This window comes from Phyllobates terribilis, unplaced genomic scaffold (assembly GCF_046119375.1).
Source record: "Phyllobates terribilis strain yellow unplaced genomic scaffold, ASM4611937v1 Scaffold_7__3_contigs__length_470593459, whole genome shotgun sequence".
Lineage (NCBI taxonomy): Eukaryota > Metazoa > Chordata > Amphibia > Anura > Dendrobatidae > Phyllobates > Phyllobates terribilis.
This window is the reverse complement of record NW_027362767.1, coordinates 106348579-106362634: the sequence shown is the minus strand read 5'-3', so window position 1 is coordinate 106362634 and position 14056 is coordinate 106348579. Positions and strand designations below refer to the sequence as shown.

Genomic DNA, 14056 nt, shown 5'->3' with positions numbered 1-14056 from the left:
TGATGACATGTTGTCCTTCCTGATCACAGAGAGCGCTGCTGTGTCTCCTCCTGCCCGACACTGATCTATATGATTGGTGCAGAGCAGTAGAGGAAGCTACCTGAACAGAGGCTGCAGGAGCTGGGCAACAGGAAGACCTTCCACCCGATTAACTCAAGGACCTTTCAGGTCATATGACTAATCACATGACTTTAAAGGTCCTTGAATTAATCTAGTGGAAGGTCCTTCAGCTGCTCTGCTCCTGCAGCCTCCGTTCACGTCCTAACCAAGAACTGCAAGATGTGGTAATGTATAGTGTGTGTAAGTGTGTTAAGATAAGTAAATGTGCATGTAGCAGAGCTGTGTGTCTATATGTGCATATGTAGCAAAGCTGTGTGTGTCTATATGTGAATATGAAGCAGAGCTGTGTGTATATATGCATATGTAGCAGAGCTGTGTGTTTCTATATCTGCATGTAGCAAAGCTGTGTGTCTATACGTGGATATGAAGTAGAGCTGTGTGTACATATGTATATGTAGCAGAGCTGTGTGTTTCTATATCTGCATGTAGCAGAGCTGTGTGTCTATATGTGCATATGTAGCAGAGCTGTGTGTCTATATGTGAATATGAAGCAGAGCTGTGTGTATATATGCATATGTAGCAGAGCTGTGTGTTTCTATATCTGCATGTAGCAAAGCTGTGTGTCTATATGTGGATATGAAGTAGAGCTGTGTGTACATATGCATATGTAGCAGAGCTGTGTGTCTATATGTGCATATTGTAAGGCAGCGGTGTTCACACCGTGCAGTAACTGAGGCAGTGACCCAAGCAAGTCCAACATAAACAGCTTTTATTCAGCAACTTACGGATAAACAGAAAGTCCTCCTGTTCGCAGCCGGGTTAACAAAAGTCCATAAATAACGGCCTCCCCCATCTTTTCTCGAACCTCATATGGCCCTTGCCACTTGACCATGAGCTTACTCTCAGCTGTGGGTAACAGTACTAACACCCGGTCACCCTTGTTAAAAGACCTGACTGTGGCTCTTTTATTATATGTACACTTCTATGCTGCCTGGGCATCTAACAGATGTTCTTTCACGATGGGCATGACAGCCGCGATCCGGTCCTGCATATTAGCCACGTGTTCAATTATACTCCTATGTGGAGTCGGCTCTTGTTCCCACGTCTCTTTGGCTACGTCCAACAGACCCCTAGGGTGTCTGCCATACAATAACTCAAAGGGAGAGAACCCTGTGGAATCCTGGGGTACCTCACGGACAGCAAACATCAAATAGGGTAGCAACATGTCCCAATCCCTTCTATCCTTAGAAACCACCTGTTACGGATCCGGGTGGTGGAACCTCTGTGCTGCGGTGCAAGGAGGGGCCAGAGGGGCGTGACTAAGTATCAACTCGGTCTGACCAAGGTCGCATGGCGGCTCAGTCGACTCCGTGAACCAGGGAGGAACCGAGCAGAGGGACCAGGTGCCACTCTGGGACCGACCTTGTATGAGAGCAGGTGACTCCCACAGGTCAGAAGGCAGGAACTGACAAGTACAGCGGATGAGCTTCGGCTGGCAGGCTGACAAGGTGGTCCGGGTAGACAAGCAGGCTGATTAGGCAGATAGACAGGCGAGAGTTCCAGGTAGGCAAGCTGGCGGCACAGCAAGTAGCTGGCTGGTGCTTCCAGGTAAGTGGGCAGGCAGGCACGGCAGGTAAAAGGCAGGTGCTTCCAGGTAAGCGGGCTGGCAGGCACGGCAGGTAACAGGCAGGTGCTTCCAGGTAAGCGGGCAGGCAGGCACGGCAGGTAAAAGGCAGGTGCTTCCAGGTAAGCGGGCTGGCAGGCAAGGCAGGTAACAGGCAGGTGCTTCCAGGTAAGCAGGCGGGCAGAGCCCATAGACAGACAGGCGGACTGGACTGGAGACAGACTGTCAGGCAGAAGAGAAGTCAGGCTAGCGGACTGAGCAGAAGATCAGACTGGCAAACAGGACTGACTTGCAGAGGACCTGGGGGCTGAAGCAAAGTAAGAATCACAAAGCAACAACATTGCACAGGCACCGCCATATTGGAGGAGGTGCCTCTTATAGGGAAAGCCCTCTGGTGATTGGCTGGGGACTTTTTAGGATGGCGTGCACGGCCCCTTTAAGAGAGAGGGAGCGTGCGCCCTAAGCACAGGGCCAGGGAAGCTGCGTGCACCAGAAGCAGCTGAAGGGAGGCCGGAAGATGCTGGAGCAGGACTGCGGCGGTAAGGGGGACGGTATCTCGGCCTGCAGGGGGCAGACAATAATTAAAGATAATATCAAAAAGGAATAGTCGGCACTCCGTATAGCTAGAGTGGTGCACGTGGAAAACAATGTCTGTAGGAAAAGAAAATCCCGGCACTCACGTGTTGATAATCAGTTGATTTATTCCACAACTCACACAAGACGTTTCAGCCTGTCCAAGGCTTTTTTCAATTGAAAAAAGCCTTGGACAGGCTGAAACGTCTTGTGTGAGTTGTGGAATAAATCAACTGATTATCAACACGTGAGTGCCGGGATTTTCTTTTCCTACAATAATTAAAGATAAAGCTGTGCTCAACCGATAATGTACTGGTGCTCAGGGAAAAAGGTCCAAATATGTAATAAATAATCCCGGCACACAAAATAGGAAGACAAGAAAATAATGTGCAAAAAAGAAGGTTCTTTTATTGATTATATCCAAGAAAAATATCCGACGATCGTTTCAATCATAACATGATTTTCATCAGTGACAAGGATCTCAAATCAAGCATTTTCAGGAAAAGCCATTAGTGTGGCTCAATAGGACAACCCACGTTTGGGTCCTGATAGCCCGGTGAGGTAAGCCTAATAGGGCTCTAGTTCATTGTACGTAAGTGTTCTCGAAATGCTATATGGCATATAGTCCGTCTAGGAATTTGGGGAGAATCACAATATATGGAAAGAGCAAACCTGTGCATATAGGCAATTCTTATTTGAATAGAAACAGTGTTCCGTTATCCCCAAGGATGGAGTATGCAGTAGATATCGGGCTTGGTTGTGTGCCGTGTTGGGTATACGGACCGTCGCGCCGTCACCTTCTTTTTTGCACATTATTTTCTTGTCTTCCTATTTTGTGTGCCGGGATTATTTATTACATACATACATGGCAGGGGGCAGAGACGCCGATGCTACACCACCTTTTTTAACATGGACTTGAGGGTTTTATTGAACCGTTCTACTTACCCGTCTGTTTGAGGGTGGTACACCGAGGTGCGCGATTGTTTTATTTTTAGCAGTTTGCACAGTTCCCTTGTTATCTTGGACATAAAAGGGGTCCCTTGATCCGTCAGGATCTTCTTGGGTAGACAAAGGCGACAGAACATGGCAAACTGCTCCCGTGCAATCAGTTTCGCCGAGGTGTGGTGTAGCGGTACAGCCTCCGGGTACCGGGTAGCATAGTCGACGACCACAAGTATATGTTGGTGGCCACGAGCGGATTTTACAATGGACCCTACCAAGTCCATTGCAATCCGTTCAAAAGGTACCTCTATCACTGGCAGAGGTACCAATGGTCTACGGAAACTGGCGGTGTGTGTGGTCAGTTGACATTCGGGGCAGGATTCGCAGTACTTTTGGACCTCCGTGTAAATCCTAGACCAAAAGAACCGCTGCAAGATACGTTCTTGCGTCTTTTTAACCCCGAAGTGTCCACCCAGCAGGTGTGTGTGTATGTGTGTGTGTGTAACATCCCTGGCGGCGTGCTGGCATGGCTTACCATCTCCCACCATGCAAGACTGCCAACTTACCTATCAGTCCGGGCTGCACACTTTGCTCCATTACTTGCTGTGTGCATGTCTCTTGTCTGATTACTTAGGGCGGTGGCCCTGTTACTTCCTGATTCTTAAAGTTACAGTGTGCGCATTCCTAATGCTTCCCCAGCCTATTGCTGTGAGTCACTGGATACTTAAACGCCCTCCACCCAGTAGGAGGTGCCTGAGCAACACTTTCAGTGTGTTCTGTGCAACTGAGTTGCCAGGTCCTGTCCTGTAGCTTGTCTGTTTCCGCCACCCTGGCGGCTGAGTACCCAGGCCTGTTACCTGTCTCTGTGATTTCTAGTCTGTTTCCGCCACCCTGGGGGCAGAGTACCCAGGCTCGTTACCTGTATCTGTGACTTTTAGTCTGTTTCCCCCACCCTGGGGGCTGAGTACCCAGGCTCGTTCCTGTAGCTTGTTCCAGGTTCAGTTCCTGTCTGAACTGTGTCCTTGCCCATTACCTGTTTGTCTCTATGTCCGATTCTTCTCTTTTCCTGCAGTGTCTGAACCTGCACCTAACTCCAACTCATTGTCTCTGTACTTCTGTTTGTGAGTTTTGTGTCCACTCGCTACTTCATTGCAAGTACCTTGTGTGTATCTGGTTCTGCTTGTCCCGTTTCCCTGCCTCCATATCTACCTCCTTTGTTCTAGCTATCTTCCTGTGCTTCCCAGTCTGTTCCATGTGAACAGTGCCCTGTCCTGTCTACCTGCACCTGCTGCCCTGCTCCGCTCTGCTCTGCTCCGCTTGTCCTCTGCACCTGCGGCTCTGCTCCGCTCTACTCTTCTTGCCCTCTGCACCTGCAGCTTAACTCTGCTCTGCTCCGCTTGTCCTCCGCGTCTGCGGTTCTGCTCATCTCTGCTCCGCCTGTCCTCCGCGTCTGCGGTTCTGCTCATCTCTGCTCTGCTTGTCCTCCACGTCTGTGGTTCTGCTCTGCTCTGCTCCACTTGTCCTTTGCGTCTGCGGTTCTGCTCATCTCTGCTCCGCTTGTCCTCCGCGTCTGCGGTTCTGCTCTGCTGTGCTCCGCTTGTCCTCAGCGTCTGCGGCTCTGCTCTGCTTCGCTTGTCCTCCGCGTCTGCGGTTCTGCTCTGCCCTGCTTGTCCTCCACGTCTGCGGTTCTGCTCTGCCCTGCTTGTCCTCCGCGTCTGCGGTTCTGCTCTGCTCTGCTCCGCTTGTCCTCCGCGTCTGCGGTTCTGCTCTGTTCTGCTCTGCTTGTCCTCCGCGCCTGCGGCTCTGCTCTGATTTTCCACCGCACCTGCAGCTCTGTTCCTGTATCCCAGTCTGTACTGGTCCCTATCCAGCCTGTTTTCCTACCTGCAATTACCCGCCTGTCTGTATACCAGCCGCGCCTGCCAGTACCCGCCTGCCTGCATACCAGCTGTGCCTGCCAGTACCCGCCTGCCTGCATACCAGCCGTGCCTGCCGGTACCCACCTGCCTGCATACCAGCCGTGCCTGCCAGTACCCACCTGTCTGCATACCAGTCATGCCTGCCAGCACCTGCCTGTCTGCATACCAGCCAAACCTGCCCATTCCTGCATTCCCCAGTGTGGGTCAACAGCTGTGACCGGGGTCTGACCTGGAGTAGCACCTGGGCCACCTCCCATGTCCCTCCTCGGACCACGGAGTCGATTAAGCCGCCGTGTGTTCGTGGTCGGATCTGGCAAGGCCCCTAGTCATGCCCCTCCAGGCACTTCTCGGTTCGTGGTCCAGTGGGACCATTAATCACGCTCACGCCAGTCAGTCCGGGCGTGAGCGTAACAGTGTGCCATCTCCAGAACCGCCCGACGATACAACTTAGGTACCATTAACTGTTCCATGACCTCATCCCTGATTTTGTCTACCCTATAGAGCAACTCACCATTGACTACCATGCGTGGAAATACAGTATCTGCATCGGACTGTTGAGCTACGCAATTTACCTCTAACACCCTTACCCGCGCCCGAGTCAGGGTGGGATCCTGTAGCTGAGCTGTCCCAAACGTGCCCCAGGACACTTCAAGCTCGACCTCTCCTGCCAGCACCTCTAGGGGAGACCTATCGGGGTCACACTCTGTCCCTAGGTTGCACACCACTACAGCAGGTACCCCTGACTCGGGTTCATCGGGTACAGCGCCTGTAATAAATTTTACCGGGGGAGAATTGATTTTGTTTTTCCACACAATCCAGAACAGGGGCAAGTCTCTTCCCAACACAGTCCCATAGGGAAGAGTTTTTACCACCCTCACCACATATTTTATGTCGCCACATGGTGTGGACAAAACTACCTCCATGGTTGGGTACTCTCGGAGGTCCCCATGGATACACACAACCCCAACTGTCCGTCCACTGGGGTTGTCTCCTGCCACCAGAGACCCATGCACCAAAGTCACTAGGCTCCCCGAGTCTAGGAGGGCCTCTGTGGGTTACCCATTAACCAGTGCCTGGCACAATTGGGGTTCATTGTCCGAGGGGTCGGCACTCGCAGTGCAGACGGTTTGGGCGTATATTGAGACTCGGCGGTTATACCCGCAGTCCATGGGCTCCGTAGTCAGGTAGCAGATAGCACCTAATGGTGGGGGTACTGTTAGTTCTTATGACCGTTTGGGAGGGAACCGGTCTCCTGCTACTCTCACTCCGGGGTACCCCTTCAGCACGGGTACGGTGCTGACTGTCCTCAGCAGAAGGACACGACCTCCTTCCCGGTTCCTGGGTTGACCGGGATCGGCATGACAGTCGCGTGGGGGCAGAGTCCCGGATAAAGTCCTGAGTGGTCGAGTAGCGCTCGATCAGGCTGACCACCTGGTCGAGGGTGCCGGGGTCTCCTTGCCCCACCCAACGTTGGATAGCGGCCGGCAGAGTCCTTACCAGCCGGTCGACCACCACCCTCTCCACCATCTGGGCTGGAGTCAAAGACTCAGGCTGAAGCCACCTCTTGACCAGCTGAAAAAGGTTATAAGCCTGAGACCGGGAGGGTCGGGTCTCCACAAAGGCCCATGAAAACACGCGCTGAGCCCTCACGTACGTATTGACCCCCAGCCGGGCAAGGATCTCACCTTTGAGCCTCTGGTAGTCCTGGGCGTCCTCCCAACTGAGGTCGAAGTAGGCCTTCTGTGAATCACCGACCAAAAACGGAGCCACCACTTCCGCCCACTGGCCATCTAGTAGGTTTTCCCGCTTTGATGTGCGTTTGTAGACGGTCAGGAATGCTTCCACGTCGTCCTTCGGTCCCATCTTCCTCAACACTGAGCAAATCTTGTCCCGGGCCTCTCCACGTTCCGGAATTGGTGTTGTGGCCGTTTCCCTCAGGGCAGCAGTCTGTTGCAGCAACAGTTCATTTGTTTTTTGCTGCTGCTGGTACAGTAGCTGCTGCTGATTATGCTGCTGCTCCCGCTCCTGCTGTTGCCGTTGGAGACTCAGGTGCTGCTCCTGCTGTTGCTGTTGGAGACTCTGGTGCTGATCCTGCTGTTGCCACTGCGACTGCCGCAGCTGCTGCTGGGTGAGTACCAGCTGCTTTAACAGCTCCTCCATTTTGTCCACGGGGTTGGGCTGAAAGGTGGCAGGCCGGAATGTGGTCATGCAGCTGCCGGTGGGGTATGCCTCAGTCACAATGCCCTCATTCTCCACCATGCTGTAAGGCGGTGGTGTTCACAACATGCAGTAACTGAGGCAGTGACCCAAGCAAGTCCAATATAAACAGCTTTTATTCAGCAACTTATGGGAAACAGAAAGTCCTCCGGTTCGCAGCCGGGTTACCATAAGTCCATAAATAACGGTTGCCGTGGGCAACTGCCGGGCCGCCTAGAGCCTGACAGGTGCAGAGCCTTCCCAGGTGTGGGTTCAGCTACACACAGGCCCACCAAGCTTTCCTGCTATACTCCTAGCAGGTCCCAATATTGAACACTCCTAATCCTTAATGCAGGGTTTTTAAAGGACCTGTGGCAAGAGCCATTGGAAAACCTGGGTTGGAGGGAGGAGGCCGCCGCACTGCCTTCCTGTAGCCTCCTCCAAGAAATGAAGGCCCTTCCGGGTTTTACTAATCTGCCTTAGCCAGATAGCCTGACCAGGTCAATGCTCACCTTCATTCCTGCGTTGCAGCCGCAGGTGTGTCTGTGACTGCAATGCACTTCAATGGGTTAAGTAGGTCTCTGTACACATTCTGTGGGATATATACCATCCCTCGTATACGATCCCCGTCACTGCCTCACAATATGTAGCAAAGCTGTGCATGTCTATATCTCTGTGTGTTTATATGTGCATATGTAGCAGAGCTGTGTGTGTTTATATGTGCATATGTAGCAGAGATGTGTATGTATAGGTGCATATGTAGCAGAGCTGTGTGTCTACATTTGCATGTAGCAAAGCTGTGTGTCTATATATGCATATGTAGTAGAGCTTTGTGTCTATATTTGCATGTAGCAGAGCTGTGTATGAATTTTTGCTTATGTAGCAGAGCTATAAGTATATGTAGCAGAGCTGTGTGTATCTATATCTGCAGGTAGCAGAACTGTGTGTCTCTATGTGCATATGTAGCAGAGCTGTGTGTCTATATGTACATATGTAGCAGAGCTGTGGGTATTAATACACACACTGCAAAGAAACACTAACAATAGATTTATTACTTCCCTTCTCTACCCTTTTGCATTAATATTAGTGATCCCTCCACTTTACACCCAAAAGGGAAGTTTTTATTAATAAGAAAAATGTTTTTCCTATTTTCTGCTGTCTAAACAAGGGAGCATCTTATGGTAAGGTGCGTCCTATAGTCCAAAAAATAATGCATATACTGTAGAGGTTATACCTGTTTATTAAATCTATACTTTTATATAATGTTTGTACACAGATGAAAGCGTAATATATACGACCTTACCCTTGACACAATGATATTGAAATGACGAGAGTTTTCCATGGCTCAGTGACTTTCTCTTGGATGGCACCAACTTTAAAGGCCAGACCCTTTTGCCGCTGTTCTGCTACATAAAGAAGAGTTTTTCTCCTGGCCGGCAGCCATGCTGTTATATTTATGTGCTGTGGTGTTAATTAGCAGGCGAGTTTTGATGTGTGCTACCTGTGCTGTTCTCTCGCTGAGCAGTACTTAATCCACAGATAACAGGCACTCTCCTGTGACAGGTCAGGAAAAAAGAAAAAAAAAAAAAAAAACTAGATAAAAACACAAGCATGTATTGCTTACATTAGGCAGCCTGTGTTATCAGATGTCTCTCTTCTTTGACAGGTGGTTTTAAGTATAGGTTTCACTGTGTTATTAGCACAAGGTGAGATTTTAATTGTGTAGCCAGTGCACAATTAGAAAAGATTCAATTCTCATGCTCTCTCTGATGCACAGATGTCTGAAGAATGGATAGAAGCTTCTCTACGTTGGGTTCACGGCACATGAAAAAACGCAGCGTAATTATTTTGCCATCCTGTTGAGTCGTTTTTCATTTTTTTCCCAGCATTAAGTCAAAATATTCAAAAGAGTTGCAACAATAAATAGTACGTTGAACACACATATTTTAGCAATAGATGGGTGAAAATATTCACGTTACTCGGGAAATCGCAAGTCGGGTTACCAGCTGTAGAGCGGAATATTTATATTCCAACACAATGGAAAGACAAGTGGTCTACGGCTAGAATGTAACCCTACGATACACTACTGAGATTCACACAATAGTCCTGCTAGGAGAAACGCTTTTCAATTATTATGACACTTGAAGTGGAGCCATGGACAATTATACGTTCCCATGTTTATTGCTCCGTCCAAGGCCATATGCATGTGTACTGGCATATTACCATGTGCGTTCTCTAATTTCTTCACCATATTGTTCAAATAAGTCTTTATTATGGGAAAACCTACAAGGTTCCCCGATCTAATTTCTGTGTCTCTTGTGGTAGGATCAAATTGATAGTACGGCCTGAATCTCATCCAGCTTGTTAGCTCTCAAATTAATATATATGTTTTGTTAATAATCAGCCTCCAGAGGCAAACCTTGCGAATTCTCAAATTGGGTGCCTTAAGGAGCATCTCCATGCAATTAAAAACAACAAGCAAATTGCCGCCCATCAGGGATGAGAATAGAAGCCTTGCATTGCTAAATGAGGTTTGTGAAAAGCAGAGGTGCTCACAAGAGATTTGCAGGAGGCTCACAAACGCTTCAAATGTTACAAATGACATAGATTGAGATATTGGCACATCAACTGGGCTCTCGCCTGCTTGCAATTGAAGTGAAATCTTGAGCGGGGTGTTAAGGGTTACACAAGCTGGCTATTACGGAATAATTGGTCACACATCATGGAACTGCCTGAAAAAAAATGAGTGTCTTCGTAAAATGTAGATTTTGCCAATAAATGCTAGATCTTTTTAGACGCTTGAACACTGAGACCAGAAAACAATTTTCGTGTTTGGCTTAAATATAGTCCCAGATAACTCTTCTTCATATATAGATACTGAGAGATATGGTGATTTATATCTTTTTTATAATAGTAAAGATTGTATTTTAAGTATATAATATTTCAAAAAGAAGAATTTTTAAATACATTTTACGACCATTTATAATAGGGGTATTGTTCTGCAAAAGCAAAAAAAAAATAAGAAATCACATTGTAGAATATTGAAATTTTTAATAGAATTCATTATTATGGAAATATTGTTGTATTTTTATAAAATGTAGTCTGTTGTACAGATAGACGCCCGAGTCTCTTTGGAGCTCTTGCCAATTTATTTTCTTGACGTAAACTAATCTCTAGGGCCATGTATAATGTAGTCAAGAGTCGGCTTTTTTTCTTTTATGTAATCATTGAAGTCTTGTATTTTTTGGGATCATCTTTCTTGTGATTGGATCTTTTTGTCTAAACAGACATTGCCAACCCATCTTTTGTGTGTGTTAGTGCTCTTATATTAGTACACATACTGTACATATAGAATGTCTAAAGCTAACATTATGACCTCCACAGTCAAAAAACGTGATAGAGGTCGTAAATGGGGGTCTTGTGCTTTCTATGTAAAATGAACATGGTTGTCCAGTCTATCTGTGTACTTGGCTATTTCAACAATCTTAATAGAGAAATATTTCAAGGCCGAAGAAGACATAGTCTGGTCTTTTCTGCAGTAACATATGGATGCGAAACCTGGACGATAAAGAAACAAGACTGAAGAATCGATGCCTTCGAAATGTGGTGCTGGAGAAGGATATTATCAATAGCATGAATGGCAAGAAGAACAAACAAATCAATCTTGGAACAAATCAAGCCAGACATGTCACTCGAAGCAAAGGATCACCAAGCTACGACTTGCCTACTTTGGACACATTATACAAAAAGAGCAATCACTGTAGAAGGACATCATGGTCAGAAGAATAGAAGGAACAAAGCAAAGAGGAAGACCAGCAACCCGATGACTTGATACAATCAAAATAACGGCGAAGACCCTAGTGAACCTATCTAGGCTTACACAAGACCGATCTTCCTACAGATCGTTCATCCATCAAGTCGCCATGGCTTGATATCGTGCCGATGGCCGTTAAATGGTAATAAATATCAATAGACTCATAGACTCACTGGATCAGGAGATCTGGCTGTGTGGCCAATCAGAGCACGGTGAGCTCTATATGAACCAATCAGGTGCCATTTATTAGTTTAGGCTACCTGGTTCTGTTCTATAATACAATGTGCTACTGCTTGGTTTTGATCTTGCTTATTACCTCTCCTTTCTTCTGGGTTCTTTCCTTATTTATCTTCATATTTGATGCTGATCTTTGGATCATTTAACTTCTATTTTGCTCTTTGACTAGTTGTTCTTTCGTTATATATTGACCTTGGCTTGTTCCTGACCTGTTTCCAACCACATCCTCTGCTTTGTTGTTCTCCATTTGTCTGACTTCTGTGTAGGACCCTGCTCCATCTTTGACCATATCTTCCTCATCTGCCATAACTTCCAGTCAGAGACTACTCCAGATTTTGTGACCTGGGGATGTCCTGCAGTGAAGTCCAGATCATTGTAAAGGGTGAATATCAGGCATTAGACTCCACAACTTGTTAACCAGTGCCAAGCTCACTGTGGTTTTCATCACCTTGCTGTTAAGCATAACCATAAAACAAAATTAATGACATACTAGTACAAATTTCAAAATGGAATGGAAATATTTATAAAAGCCTTAATAAACTATAATAACCCAATAATTTTCAATTAGCTATGAGTTTTATATTCTTAGAGTCTTAGAGAATATTCTTAATGTTTTTGGCAAACCAACTCCTTACATCATGATATACCCATACACAACCCTCTATGCAGAAAATAATAAAGGAATATTGATAAAAAGAAGATGAAATTTTGAAAGCGGAAGTTTAACAATTAGTTTTCTTTATCAGTGATTTTATGTAACTTTAGAGGAGATGTCATGACTAAAGTTAGGGAAAGTTATTAGGAGGACTTACTTTGTCCTTTACCTTTCAGATCTCATCTCAGTGCTCCTGACAGTAAACCTTAAGTCTTGACTAGCCTCAACTTGTCCCTGTCCTATGACTTTTATCAGCTTAGTGAAAGTGAGAAGAGAACATGGTGATCCTCTTTACTGTGTTCTTATTATCACCTTCTCCTACACAATTAGAGAACAGCAAAAGGTACTCGACAGGTCAACACTAGGATGATTATAATCCTATCTCTAAAAAGCCTATTCTGATGGCTGGCGCTGAGGCTTTCTACCCTCTCTATTCAATATCCACACTTGGCATTCCTTTAGCCTAATGTCAAAAAGACAAAGTAGAAAGAGGTCAAATTTTCTTAACGGCTGCATCAAATACTTTATTACTAATTGTTAAAACCGCTCTCTTATAAAATGTCCCAAATGTGTTGCAGCTATACAGAATAAGATTGTGCGCCTCCTTTTGCATAAATCCTTTTGGATTTAATGAAAATGGGTAATAATTGAGGATGCGATTTAAAAGATTAGCACAGTAAATATATACTTCATGTAACATTTGTATTTTTACCTTATAAAAGCACTAGTATGGCACCGAAACACATTGGTGTAATAAAAACCTTAATTTTATACCATCGAGGATTCTTTATTTCCAAAAACCCAGCCTCGGTGCCGTGGTATCTCCACTAAAATGAATTGCTATCTGGAACAATTTTTCTTCCAGCCACGGGGCTGCAATCACGGATTCTTAAGCTGTTCTGGTTGTTTTGTCCCTATGCAAACCCACCAGGTGACCGCTACCATTACTATCACCTTCTCTAATTTCTCTTCCGCTATTGCCCTATTGTGCGCTTCTGTCCCAACTAAACCTCACAGCACCTAATAGGGTTGTATCAAGTATGAAAGTTACTTTGTTTGGATAGGGGATAACTTACTGATTATTGAGGGTCTGACTGCTTGGACTCTCACAAATCCCAAGAATAGGGGCTCAAAAGAGCTCTAGGTGAATGGAGTGGTGGTGGATCCTTTGCACCACTGGGACCGCTGGAAATAGCCAAGTGCAGAGCTCGTCTAGTCTTCAGCATGCCTAAAAAAGTGAATGGATTGGCAGTGCACATGATGAATGACCAGTTTCTGGGTTTGGTAGGGTCCCAGCCGTCAGAGCCCCAGCAATTGTGTAATTATCCACGATCACATTCATATGGCATAAGGGCCAAGCTTGAGATTCCAAGTTAGGGTATAACATCTAAGCTTGAGATTTCCTCTTTGGCAACATTCTGAAAATTCTTTGTTATTCTCTTCTTGCCTTCAGTTAAATCCTGTACTGATGTAGGAAGTGGAGGTGCTGCCCACACTCTCCTTGAAGTTATGAGTTTGAAAATAATGCATCACCCTGTTTTAAATGACATTTTGTCTGTTTAGTAGTTTGCATGCACTTAGTTGGGGAATAGACTAACAGTTGGGACTAGCCCAGAATGGGGGGGGGCTATGTGGGAAGACAGAAGATGACTTCCTGGTAGTGAGTCAGTTAGTGCCCAGTGTTCAGCAAAGACAGACCTAAGTTGTGACAGTTGGCAGAATGACATGTTTTGCTGTGATGTGTGTGAAGAGCGAAGACCACAGGACATAAGATAATACATCATGAGTACAAAGGAAACTTTAAGAGATATCTGACTGGAAGATTTGATGGAACAATGTGACAGATTGGAACCCATGCCAGGGAGGCTACCTAAACGGTACCGAGCTTAACCCAGGGGAAGTAGGAGGCACATTTAAATTGGATTGAGTGAGAAGGAATTGTATCAGCAGGACTTTGGTGAACAGTTATCTACAGTGAAAGGGAATTTAATTGTGTGTATTGAAAATAAGCAATGGTCACCATGTTGGGACCTAAA

At 46.4% G+C, this 14056-nt stretch overlaps 1 long non-coding RNA gene across 2 annotated transcripts in view; it reads left to right on the top strand.

The window, feature by feature from the left end:
• LOC141152920 (uncharacterized) overlaps positions 1-12190 on the top strand; it is a 737638-nt gene extending 725448 nt beyond the window's left edge. For both annotated transcript variants that reach the window (XR_012247198.1, XR_012247197.1), the window contains exon 3: positions 10854-12190. This is a non-coding gene — a long non-coding RNA (uncharacterized lncRNA). The remainder of the gene's footprint in view (positions 1-10853) is intronic.
• The last annotated feature ends 1866 nt before the right edge of the window (positions 12191-14056 follow it).